This window comes from Gopherus flavomarginatus, unplaced genomic scaffold (assembly GCF_025201925.1).
Source record: "Gopherus flavomarginatus isolate rGopFla2 unplaced genomic scaffold, rGopFla2.mat.asm U_1b, whole genome shotgun sequence".
NCBI lineage: Eukaryota > Metazoa > Chordata > Testudines > Testudinidae > Gopherus > Gopherus flavomarginatus.
This window is the reverse complement of record NW_026114618.1, coordinates 564,624-576,759: the sequence shown is the minus strand read 5'-3', so window position 1 is coordinate 576,759 and position 12,136 is coordinate 564,624. Positions and strand designations below refer to the sequence as shown.

The 12,136-nt window shown below is 50.2% G+C and overlaps 1 long non-coding RNA gene across 1 annotated transcript; it reads left to right on the top strand.

Annotated features, from left to right (window-relative positions):
* Positions 1-1,070: 1,070 nt before the first annotated feature.
* Positions 1,071-11,951, top strand: LOC127041921 (uncharacterized). Its single transcript, XR_007771772.1, has 4 exons — positions 1,071-1,264; positions 1,889-1,911; positions 11,411-11,523; positions 11,824-11,951. It is a non-coding gene; the product is annotated as an uncharacterized LOC127041921 (long non-coding RNA).
* The last annotated feature ends 185 nt before the right edge of the window (positions 11,952-12,136 follow it).

The window sequence follows — 12,136 nt, the reverse complement described above, 5'->3', positions numbered from 1 at the left end:
CTACCGTTGCCCATGTCACTGTGTTTCGGTCAGGACCCCACTGACCACCGGTAGCGGTGACAGCCACTACCAGGGCCCTGGGCTGGAACACAGAGGAGTGGGTGGGCCTGCATTCCCCCTGCCACCTGTAACCCGGTGGCAGATTCCCCCTCTTCCCAGTTGAAGAGGCTAGAGCCGTTATAACTGTGTTTGGTGCCCAGGCCGAACCAAAGTCTGGGCCCCCTTTGACTTTGCCACAGCTCTGCCCTGCTCCAAAGGGCCAGAGCTGTTTGTTACTGTGTTTGGCGCCCCACCCGGACCAAGGGCTGGGCCCCTTTTGACTCTACCACTGCTCTGCTCTGCTCCAGAGGGACAGAGCTGCTTGTTACTGTGTTTGGTGCCCTGCCCAAACCAAGGGCTGGGCCCCTTTTGACTCTGCCACTGCTCTGCCCTGCCGAAAGGCCAGAGCGGATTGTAAATGCAGGGAAGACAGTGAGGCTGGTGTGGCTCCCCTCCCCCTCAGGGAGGGTCGAGCCCCGGCTGAACCCGTCTACAGGGGGATATGTAGAGGTCTATAAAATCATGACTCGTGTGGCAAAAGTAAATAAGGATGTGTTATTTACTCCTCATAACACAGGAACTAGGGGTCATCCAGTGAAATGAATAGGCAGCAGGTTTAAAACAAACAAAAGGAAGTATTTTCTTCACACAACACACAGTCAACGTGTGGAACCCCTTGCCAGAGGATGTTGTGAAGGCCAAGACACTTAACAGGGTTCAAAAAAGAACTAGAGAAGTGCATGGAGGGCAGGTCCATGAGTGGCTATTAGCCAGGATGGGCAGGGATGGTGTCCCTAGCCTCTGTTTACCAGAAGCTGGGAATGGGCGGCAGGGGATGGATCACTTGATGATTCCCTGTTCTGTTCATTCCCTCAGGGGCACCTGGCATTGGCCACTGTCAGAAGACAGGATACCGGGCTAGATGGGCCTTTGGTCTGACCCAATCTGGACGCTCTTATATTCTATGTTCCCCTGTTACTGAGCTGCCCTCTCCCTGTTGCAGAAACAGACAGAAGTCGAGAGGCAGAAGATTGTCTGGGAGTGGAAGGAGCTGTGAGGATTTCTGGAGGAGCAGGAGCAGCGGCTGCTGTCCCAGCTGAAGGAGCTAGAGAGAGCCATTGTCCAGAGGAGGGATGAGGGCGTCTGCAGCCTGTCCTCGGAGATTTCCCTGCTCAGCGAGAGAGGAGGAGAGAAGGGGCAGCAGCCGCTGAGCGAACCCCTGCAGGTCAGGCTGTCATTGCAGTGATCATACGCAGTGTTTCTATAGGCGCTTCTGAGCCCTAGACCCCAAGGCACTTTACACAGTGGGGTCAGGGGCATTATCCTTCTGGGACAAATGGGGAAAGTGAGGCAGAGGGAGGGGCAGTGAGTCTGGCAGCGGTGCCAGGGATGGACCCTGGGAGTCCAGGATGCTGCAGCCCCAAGACCTTCTCTCTTGGAAATGACTCTGCATTTGCACTTGGAGGGTGAAATCCCCTCCCCCACCATGCTGAGGTCCCGAGCCAGGCCTAAGGCCACTCTCACGGCAGGTTAATGGGTTTAGTGGGGCCAGGGGCCTTCTGGGTCTCTCAGCACTGGGAGGAATTTGATTCTCAATGCAGAGAAATAGCTTCTGCCTGTAAAGTGGCCGGGGATAAGTTTTCCACAGTGGTGACCTGCCCGAAGGGATTGCTGGGGCTGTGTAGGGGAAAGTCCCTGGTGGAGGGTGGGGGGGAGCACAGCTGCTCTGGGAATGTAAACCTGAAATTCCCCTACTGCCCAAGGCTTCAGTGGTGACCCCTTCAGAGCAGGAGGCCTCCCCACCCAGGGACACTCCCCCTGACAGCCTCCTCTTTCTCTCCCTCTTTAGGGTGCTGGGAGCACTGGGGGCAGGTAAGTCCTGGGCTCCATTTCGCTCCCCCTCATGGGCCGCTAGGTTTGATAACTGCACTGAATAGGAAGCTGCCCCCTGCCCTTGGAGCGTGTGATTCTGGCTCCCCTAGTGGCTGACGCAGGTAGGAGAAGAGCCGGTTACTGTCCGATCGCTCATGAGGTCACAGCAGGGCTGCTAGACACAGGGCCGATAGGACAGACCAGGTCTGTCTCCTGGACTGATGTGGCCGGGTCACGTATTCCGAGGGCGCAGAATCTCAGCCTTCACATTTGTTAAAGTGAGTTGCTGGCCCTCAGCACCTCCCCCGTGTAAACAGAGACAGTGTTGCTGTGAAAGCTGGCTGAGCCCCCTTAATAGATTACAAGTGGCCAGTAGGTGGGGGGGGGGAGTAAATACTGCTCATGGACACAGTAGCTTGCATTTTTTCACTATCTCTTTTCCTCTGCCTCCAAGCAGGAAGATCCTGCTCCAAACCAGTTAGTTCTACTTAGATAAGGGAAACATGAGATTTTACACTTACCAATCAAGTATTAACACGCAAGGGTCTTTGTCTGAATGTGTATAAAAGGTTTGTGAAATTTGTGTAAGACAGAGTCTTTTGTACCAAGGTACAGGCTCTCCTTTTTCTGCAGAATAAAGCATTTTTCCTTATCCCTGTCAGGCTGTTAATTGGCTCTCAGCTAGGCAGACCCGATATTTCGGTAACAGCTTCTGGCGACTCCAGACGGGACTCTCCTAGCTCGGACATTGGACTCCAGACAGCTGCTACGAACTAGGAGCGGCGCCACTGGGGTGCTTAACCCCTCTTCCTCACTTCTCCGCGGCTCCTGGGGTTCGTGATCCAATAAGGTGAGCCCTAATAGGATAAGGAAATACTATCTGGTTCTGGTTAGAGGCGGGCCTCTTATCTGGTTATCTGATTCTGGTGCACTATCTGGTTCTGGTTCTGTTCTGTTTAACCGGTTACTGTTGTTTTTCTGCTCTGTATAATTTTGGGCATTAGGAGTGTGGGCAGAATTGAATCTCTCGTTCATAATTCCTTGGAATGGAAGCCATGTGTGCGAGGAAGCTCTGAGGTTGAATTGAGATCCTTCTGTCCCGTCCCCTGTAGCGGTCAGTGTATAGAAGTGGGAAAGCCTGGCTTAGACTGTAATTCCCTCTGCTCTCTGTGTAATTCTCTTTTCTGTTTGAGTGTCAGCAGACAGATGGGTGGGTCTCTGGTTGAACCCTCTAAGGATAGTCCTTTAGATTATATGTTAAGTAAATGGCCCCTACCCGGTGTTCAAAAAGGGATGACAAGGAAGCGCTTTTTACAATTTTGCACCAAGGATTGGCCAGTCCTGGGAACTGCATGGCCCGAGTTTGGCTCCTTTGATATCCCGACTCATTAACCCCTTTGCCCTGATATTGGAGGATCAAGCGCCAGGTCAAATGGATTATTGGTTTTTGTGGGACGATGAGGCTCACCATTGCACATTCAGGCCTCTCTATTCCCGAAAGAGTCTGCCCCTCACGAAGCTGATTGTCGGGAGGATATTTCCCCCATGTATTGCCCCAGACCGTGGCCACCTTCGGCGGTAGCACCATTGCCTGTGGTGGATTCGGTATCCTCCTCTACAAAGCCTGGGACAGCAGGTGTATCAGGACAGGTCCCACCCAGAAAAATTGAGGAAGCCACAATTCAAGCCAGTGAGCTAACTAGTGGAGCAACAGGTGGTGGGGACACTTCTTCTCTGACCGCTGTCTTTAGTCCGTCTCGTACGAGACAGGGAGCTGTCTATAGGGCAGAAGCAGTTAATATTCAGGCACCCCTTCAGACCATCCCAGTCCCCACAACGGATGGGAATGTGATAGACCGTTATGTCCATGTCCCTTTTACTACTGCAGATCTTATGAACTGGCAAAACACTACGCCTCGCCTTAGAGACGACCCGGACATCATTCACAGGCAATTCCGTGCCTTTTTTCAATTTCATAATCCTGATTGGCAGGACGTGGGCCAACTTTTAGATTGCCTACTGCGCACGGAGGAGAAGGAACGGGTCCTAAGAGGGGCCAGGGAGGCTGCGGAGGCAGCCGGTGATGGATGCGCTATTATAGCTCTTACTAACCCTACTCAATGGAACCCAAATAATTCAGCCCACCAGGCAAACTTAAAGAAATTCCTAACCCATATTTTGACAGGTATAAAACTAGTAGGAGACAGAACTCTAGATTGGTCTAAAGTCCATAATACTGTGCAAGGGAAAGAAGAACACTCTTCTGATTTTTATGAGAGACTTTGTAAAGCATTTTGTACTTTTACTAATATAGATCCCAAGGCTGCGGACACACAGTCCACGGTCAGGCTTATTTTTATCTCACAGTCAGCTCCAGATATTAAGAAGCGGTTGCAGCAGCTCGAGGGGGCTGAGGGAAAATCTCTGGAGGAACTGGTAAGCATAGCCACCCGGGTGTATCAAAGTTCAAGAGACCAAACAAGTGAGAATGCTAGCAGCCCTTGTAAACATGGGGAGTGAGAGACAAGGTGGGAGGCGGGGACCCCCCAGGTGGCAACCAAAAGCGGAAAAGGGGGGGCCCCAAGCCGTGCTGATGAGATATGTCACTACTGTAAGCAACTTGGTCACTGGAAAAGAGAGTGCCCAAACCGACGTACCCGACTACAGCCCCGAACTAAATAACAGATGACTGTGGACAGAACAGATGCTGTCAATAGTGAGGAATGACGGCGACCCGGGGGTTCACATATTACCTATTCGAATGACTTTACCACTTATGTTTATTCCTCCACTGACCCGCAGGTCCGTTTAACTTTGGGAGGAAACGTCTATTCTTGTCTTCTGGACTCTGGGGCTGCCCTTTCCACTGTTACTGCTAAGCAAAAAGAAGGAAACCTTACAGATAAAAGCATTCCGGTACTGGGTATAGGCGGAAAGCCGTTTGAGTGTCCTGTATTGCAGGAGGCTGCTGTAGAAATTTCTAGTGTCTCAGCCTCCCATGCATTTTTGCTGGTTCCTGACCGCCCAGTTAATCTCTTGGGAAGAGACTTGCTGTATAAATTACGTGCTCAGATTTTCTTTACAGATGATAAAATCATTCTTCGATTGCCTCAGGGTCAGCTCCCCCAGCTATGTGCCACATTAAGCTAGGCTGCCGAGGACCCGATTCTGCCTGAATGACTCAGACAAGAGGTACACGCCTCCCTGTGGGGCACTTCCAAAACAGACCTTGGCACCCTCCAGACAGAGCCTGTATGAATAACCCTGAAGCGAGACATTGACATTCCTCAAATCCGGCAGTACCCAATCCCCCAAGAAGCTCTGCTGGGCCTCTGGGATCTTATCAACACATTCCTACTGTTGGGAGTGCTCGTTCATACTGAATCTCCTTTTAACACTCCCATTTTGCCTGTTAGAAAACCTGGCCTGGATTCAGAGGGAAAACCAGTATACCGATTTGTCCAGGACTTGCGTGCAGTGAATAAAATTGTGCAGGCTAGACACAATGTGGTACCTAACCCTCATACAATCCTGACTGCCATTCCAGCAGGTACTGCTTGTTATTCAGTAATAGATCTGTGTAATGCCTTTTTCAGTATTCCTCTAGATCAGGACAGCTGGGATATCTTGGCATTTACATGGACGGATCCAGAGACTGGGAGAGCAGAACAACTGACCTGGACTCGGCTACCCCAGGGATATGTTGAATCCCCAGCTATTTTCTCCTCCATCCTGGCACGTGATCTGGCTGATATCAACTTACCAGGTGGGTCTACGTATCTTTTGTATGTGGATGATGTCTTAGTTTGTTCCCCGGATCAGGTAACATGTGAAATGGATACTATTTGCCGGTTAAACTGCTTGGCAGAGAGGGGGCATAAAGTATCTCCTTCTAAGCTTCAGTTTGCTAAAGATAAGGTCATCTGTCTTGGTTATGTGCTCACTCCAGGGCATCGAGCGTTATCCAGCCTCCGTATCCAGTCAATCCTTAATATTCCCCAACCAGAGACAAAACATGAAATGCGAGGATTTTTAGGCCTTGCAGGATTTTGCCGTTTCTGGATTCCAGGTCTTGGAGAAATGGCAAAACCCCTTTTTGCACAGATCACTCATGATGCCGAGGAACCCCTACATTGGGACTCTGGGGCTATAAAAGCCTTCCAGGGAATTAAAACAGCTTTGGCCTCAGCCCCAGCCCTTGGACTCTCCGATTATTCAAAGCCTTTTGTTCTTTGTGTACATGAGCGGCTAGGGGTGGCCTCTGGTGTACTTATGCAGACCTTTGGGCCTAAGGAATGACTTGTGGCTTATTATTCCAAAAAATTGGATGCTGTAGCACAAGGCTTTCCTGGCTGCCTCCGAGCAGTGGTAGCTGCTGGTTTCCTGGTACCCCAAGCAGAAAAGATTACCTTGGGCCATCCGATGACCCTACAGACCCCACATGCAGCCCAACAGCTGTTGATCCGGAGGGGCACTCAGCATTTAACCAGTCAGAGACTAACACACTTGGAAGTTTCTTTGTTATCTAGGACCAATTTGAAAATTGAACAGTGCCATACCTTGAACCCTGCTACCCTGTTGTCTTTCCCGGACAATGAACATGAGACCTCACATGATTGCCTTCAGGTCGTGCAACATCAGGAAAAACCTCGTCCAGATCTCTCAGATGTGCCCATTCCAAATGCTGACCTGGAGCTGTACACAGATGGCTCTGCATGAGTCGTGGAGGGCCAACAGGTATCTGGATTCGCAGTAACTACTCAGTTTGATGTATTGCAGTCTGCTCCCTTGGGACCCTCCACCTCAGCCCAGGCAGCAGAATTGGTAGCCCTCACCCGAGCATGTGAGCTGGCAGCAGGTCATTCGGTGAACATATATACTGACTCGAAATATGCCTTTGGTGTTTGTCACGCCACAGGCCAACTGTGGGTGGAACGCGGGTTTATCACCTCCAGTGGCACAAAGATTACACATGGGCCCTTGATTCTGAAACTATTGGAAGCCATTCATTTGCCATCTCAGGTTGCTATCATCCATGTACGGGCCCATCAGAAAGGGAATGATCCCACTGTCTGTGGCAAACGACTGGCCGATTCAGCTTCAAAAGCAGCTTCCCTATAGCCCTATGTTGCCCATCAGATGGCACTCACGTCCTCTCTTCCACCAACTCCAGTTCTGGTTCCTTTTACCTCTGAGCCATTAGAAGTTAAGCATTGGGAGAGTATGGGAGCCACCCGGATGCCACAGGGGGAGTGGCAACTACCAGATGGAAGAAAGGCATTGCCCCGCGCTGCTTTGCGGCCTGCCCTACTTAGACTGCACCAGGAAATGCACGGTGGGATGGAGGCTATGGCGGCTACTGTAAATAGACTTTGGTATGCCCCTGGAGTGTTCCAGGAAGCTAAAAGAGTCCTTACTATCTGTGGTATCTATGCAAAATTTAATCCACGGGGGGAACCTAAAGGCCCCCCTGGAGCCAGATTATGGGCATACACGCCTTTTGAACGACTCCAGATTGATTATTCAGAAATGCCTAAGTGTCAAGGCTACAAATACCTTCTTGTAATTGTGCGCCAACTGACTGGTTGGGTTGAGGCATTCCCAACGAGACGAGCAACTGCCTTAGAGGTGGGGAAAACCCTACTGAACCATGTCATTCCTAGGTTTGGCCCTCCTAGGTCTATTGACTCTGACCAAGGAACTCATTTTACTGCCCAGGTTATTCAAGCCCTTGCAAAAGCCCTAGGTATTACCTGGCTTTTACATACACCTTGGAGACCACCATCTTCGGGACAAGTGGAAAGAATGAATCAGACTTTGAAACTTTAACTCTAAACTGTGTGCTCAGACTGGGCTAAAATGGCTTCAAGCCTTGTCTTTGGCCCTTTTGGCAGTTCACACTGCCCCCAGAAGCCGGCTCCGTCTCTCACCCTTTGAACTTTTATTTGGCAGGCCATACATCGGATTTGCTGATTCAGGACCTGTGACTGATTTAGCCACCTGGGGTGACGAGGAACTAACCAGATGTATTGTTTCCCTCCAAACTACTCTCACCTCTCTCCACAGGTATGCAGCTCAATTTCAGTCCCTACCTGCTGATGTCCCTGCCCATCGGATCACTCCAGGAGACTGGGTCTATGTGAAAGAGTGGAAACACAAGCCTCTCCAGCCCCGGTAGGCGGGCCCTTTCCAGGTCCTCCTTACTTCTCACACTGCAGTTCGGGTATGGGAGAGAAACACTTGGATTCATCACACCCGAGTCAAGCTAGCCCCTAGGCCGGGGCCAGAAGCAGACGGCTCTGGACCTCGAGGGAGCCCCGCCTGCTTTTCCCACCGCGACCCAGAGGAGCCAGAAGCAGACGATACCTGGAAGGCTGAGCCTCTCAAGGGACTGAAGCTCCTGTTCTGACAGAATAAGTCCTGAGACTTTACTGACTATGAATTTCTGGGGAGTGATACAATGGTTACTTGTTTCCCGTTTGCCCTTTATACATGCCAACCCCCACCCAGCAATTGAGTCCTTACAGCGACTGGCTATATTGGGACACCTGTCTGATTGCTGGCTGCGCCACCAAATTCGTTCTGAAGACAGAATAGTGTTGTGGGCTGTTCCTGCAAATCTCTCTGAAGTACTCTCCTTGCAGGTAGTATGAAAAACTGAATGGGCCTGGGCAGGGGAATACCAGTATGATAAATACGGGAAGGTGTCTGAAGTTTGGTATTATTGCTGGGAAGCTAAAGGGGTCCATCTTTTTGATATCCTTGGGATTGGGTATAACCTGCCCCTTTGTTTGGAAAATACTAAGGGGATTGGGAAAGAGGTAGGCTACCTTTCCCTTGAGGCCTGTGACCAAACCCTTCGGTTTGATATTGAGACTGGGACATTTCCCCCTGTGAATATTTCTGAGAATGCCCAGAAACTCCCTTGCGTCCTAGACGGGGCCTTTACTGTAAGGGAAACAGGCATTCTTTGTCAAGGGAAATGGATCCCCTCTTTTCTCCCGCTGGACCCCGTGAATAGTACTCATTCCTTTTTATGGATGTTTATTCTGGCATTGTGTTGCCTCACCCATCCCTTCAAAAAATGTCTGGATGCCCACAGCCCATGGGATCACTTGCAAGTTTTACAGCTACTTTGTTTGCTGTTATGTATTATGAGGGCATCCTAAATGCTACCCATGCCTAGGATGCATAAATATCTCCCATTGGAGATGCCAAGACCACATGGTAGGTACCCCCCAGCAGTGGGATGTATTAGTGACCCAACGCCACGAAGTCACGGGTAATACCCTTACCCTCTATTTGGAGACCCCTGGCTTGTATTTTATCTGTGGTCATAGCACTTATAAAGCTCTCCCTCCTGGCTGGCGGGGTCGGTGTGGTGTGGCCCGGGTATTGCCTGATGTTCAAATTAACACCACGTTAAATTCTAGTCAGATCCTCAACCTGGGGAGCTATTCTCACAAGCTTTTTACCCCCTCCATAAAGACTAGAATCAAGCGCGCCGAGAATCCCTTAGTTGCTAGGCAGACAGGATTTCATTCCTTTGTCCGTGCATTCATTCCTGGGTTGGGGGTAGCTGAACTAGAGAGAGCAGTTGTAAATATTTCTGCAGAGCTTGAAAAAGCAGCTAATACATCAATAGACGCTTTCCAAAAGTTGCAACGAGAGATTGATGAAGTAGCAGAAGTGACTTTGCAAAATAGACATGTGCTAGATGCCATGAATGCTGAATTAGGGGGGGCTTGTGCTCACTTCGGGGAAAAAAATGTTGCTTTTCTGTTAATCACTCTGGCTTAATTGAACAGGATTTACAGGCTATTAAGAACGCGGCTGTTGTTTTTCATGCTGTATCTCTTGATCATACCTTTAATTTTGAGGACCTTCTCCCAGACCTTGGGTCATGGTTTACTGGCCTTTTCCGTACAATTGTTAAATGGATTATTTTCTGTCTGTTCTTCCTATGTATTGTTTGGATAGTAATACAATGCGCAAAATGTCTGTATAATGCTGTAAAGGTTCTGCTGTCCGTAAAACAACTCAATACCTGTCTCTTCAGCTTGATCGTAAATTACGTAACGGGCTTGACAATCTGGGCTTACCAGGCCCGAAGGGGGGGATTGTGAAAGCTGGCTGACCCCCCTTAATAGATTACAAGCGGCCAGTAGGTGGGGGGGGAGTAAGTACTGCTCATGGACACAGTAGCTTGCATTTTTTCACTATCTCTTTTCCTCTGCCTCAAAGCAGGAAGATCCTGCTCTAGACCAGTCAGTACTACCCAGATAACAGAAGCATGAGATTTTACACTTACCAATCAAGTACTAACACACAAGGGTCTTTGTCTGAATGTGTATAAAAGGTTTGTGAAATTTGTGTAAGACAAAGTCTTTTGTACCAAGGTACAGGCTCTCCTTTTTCTGCAGAATAAAGCATTTTTCCTTATCCCTGTCAGGCTGTTAATTGGCTCTCAGCTAGGCAGACCCGATATTTCGGTAACATTGCCTTGCTGGGGCTGCCAGCAGCCTGAAGCCATAGCTCTGAGAGTGTGAACTCTCCTGTCCCCTGTTAATGTCATGGTGGCATCAACTGAAATGGCAGGAGTGTTTCCTGGCTGATCACTTGAGCAGATGGAATGGGGTAGAGGGCAGGAGTGAAGCCTTTGTGAGGTGAGAATAGGGGGTTACTGTAGGGAGGGAAGAAGAGAGGAGAGACACAAGGACAAGGAAGCAAGAGAGAAATGGAGAAAGGAGGGTGGGAAAGGAAGGGAAACACAGGGAAGAACCAGCAAGGCCCTATAGTGTGTCCAGGAGGAGGCTGTTTTCCTCCTGAGTGACACTGTGTGTGACAAACAAAGACTTGGCAAAATACTAAGAACTAAAATTTTATTTCCCATCCGAAAGGCAGATTCCCCCCTTGTTCTTAGTACCTGAGTGTCCCATGGAGAGCAGTGGGTGTTTTGGTATGAATGGAGCAGGACACAGAGTCCTAACCTGATGCTCTGGCCACTGGCCGTAACAGACACGGCAACGTGGCCCTCTCTGCCAAATGAGCTGGACACCCCAAGGTTACTGCTTCAGCTGAAGGGTTCTGGGGTTTTGGCATTAAAGGGCCCACGTTCATTCCCTGCTGGAGCCCTGGGCTCTGTCTTTGGGCACTATCAGCATGTAGGACCTGCCAACTCTTTGGTCTGTGTTTCCTCCCTTTCCACGTAATCCCCGTGCTGGTGCCCCTTGTTCCTGCAGTAAACCAGCGTAGGGGGTGTCTCTGCCCCCCACAAAACCAGAGCGTCCCTGAGAGAGCTCCTGAACAATGTCTCCATTCCTTGCTTTAGTGTCTTCCCACTTCCCATCTCTCCGGGGAGCACAGGGCTGAGGTGACTCACCCTGACATTGACTGTTTCAGGCTACAAAGCTCAGATCCAGGTTTGGTGAAGTTTGGGGGTTGCTGGGCTCAGGGTCTGAGGATCAGGCCTATTTCTGACCCCTCCTTTCCCCAGCAGGGAGGACGGGACGTTTCGGAAGCCAGAGCCATCGTTTGTGGAGCTGGAGAAGAGACTCGGTGATTTCTCTCTGAAAAGTGCCATGCTGCAGGAGGTGCTGCTGGGATTCAAAGGTGAATTGGAATCTGGGGCTGGCGTCTCCTCTGGTTAGAGCGACCCTGACCCTGGGGAGGAGTCAGGGACTCTAGTGATGTCACTGATCCTTGGCTCCCTCTCACAGCCCAGCTCAGCGAGTCGCCCTTCACCATGGAGCAGCCCTGTGAGGCTGGCTCTGTCTGCAGCGGCTGCGTTATTGGCCTCTGATCTCTGTCACCATCTCATAGTTAACAGCAATTCCATTAATACGCAATGGGGATTTCTCCATGAATGTGAGGGCCTGAATTCTCACCTCTCCCATCTTCTCCTTCCCACAGAGACGCTGCAATGGGGGCTGGGGAGCGACACAGGTAAGTGTCTGTCTCTGACTGGCCATGGGGAGATTTAAGACCAATAACCATATTAACGACAGGGAATCACAGCCTCCAGCACCTGGAAGCTGTGTAACAATGGGAAGTGATGTTACTTTGTTCTTGCACCACTATATTTTCAACTGACTTGTCTTTTAAATATTTTAGCTCAGGGATCGACAACCTTTGGCACGCAGCTCACCAGGGTAAGCACCCTGGCAGACCAGGCCGGTTTGTTTACCTGTGATGTTGGCAGGTTTGGCCCATCGTGGCTCCCACT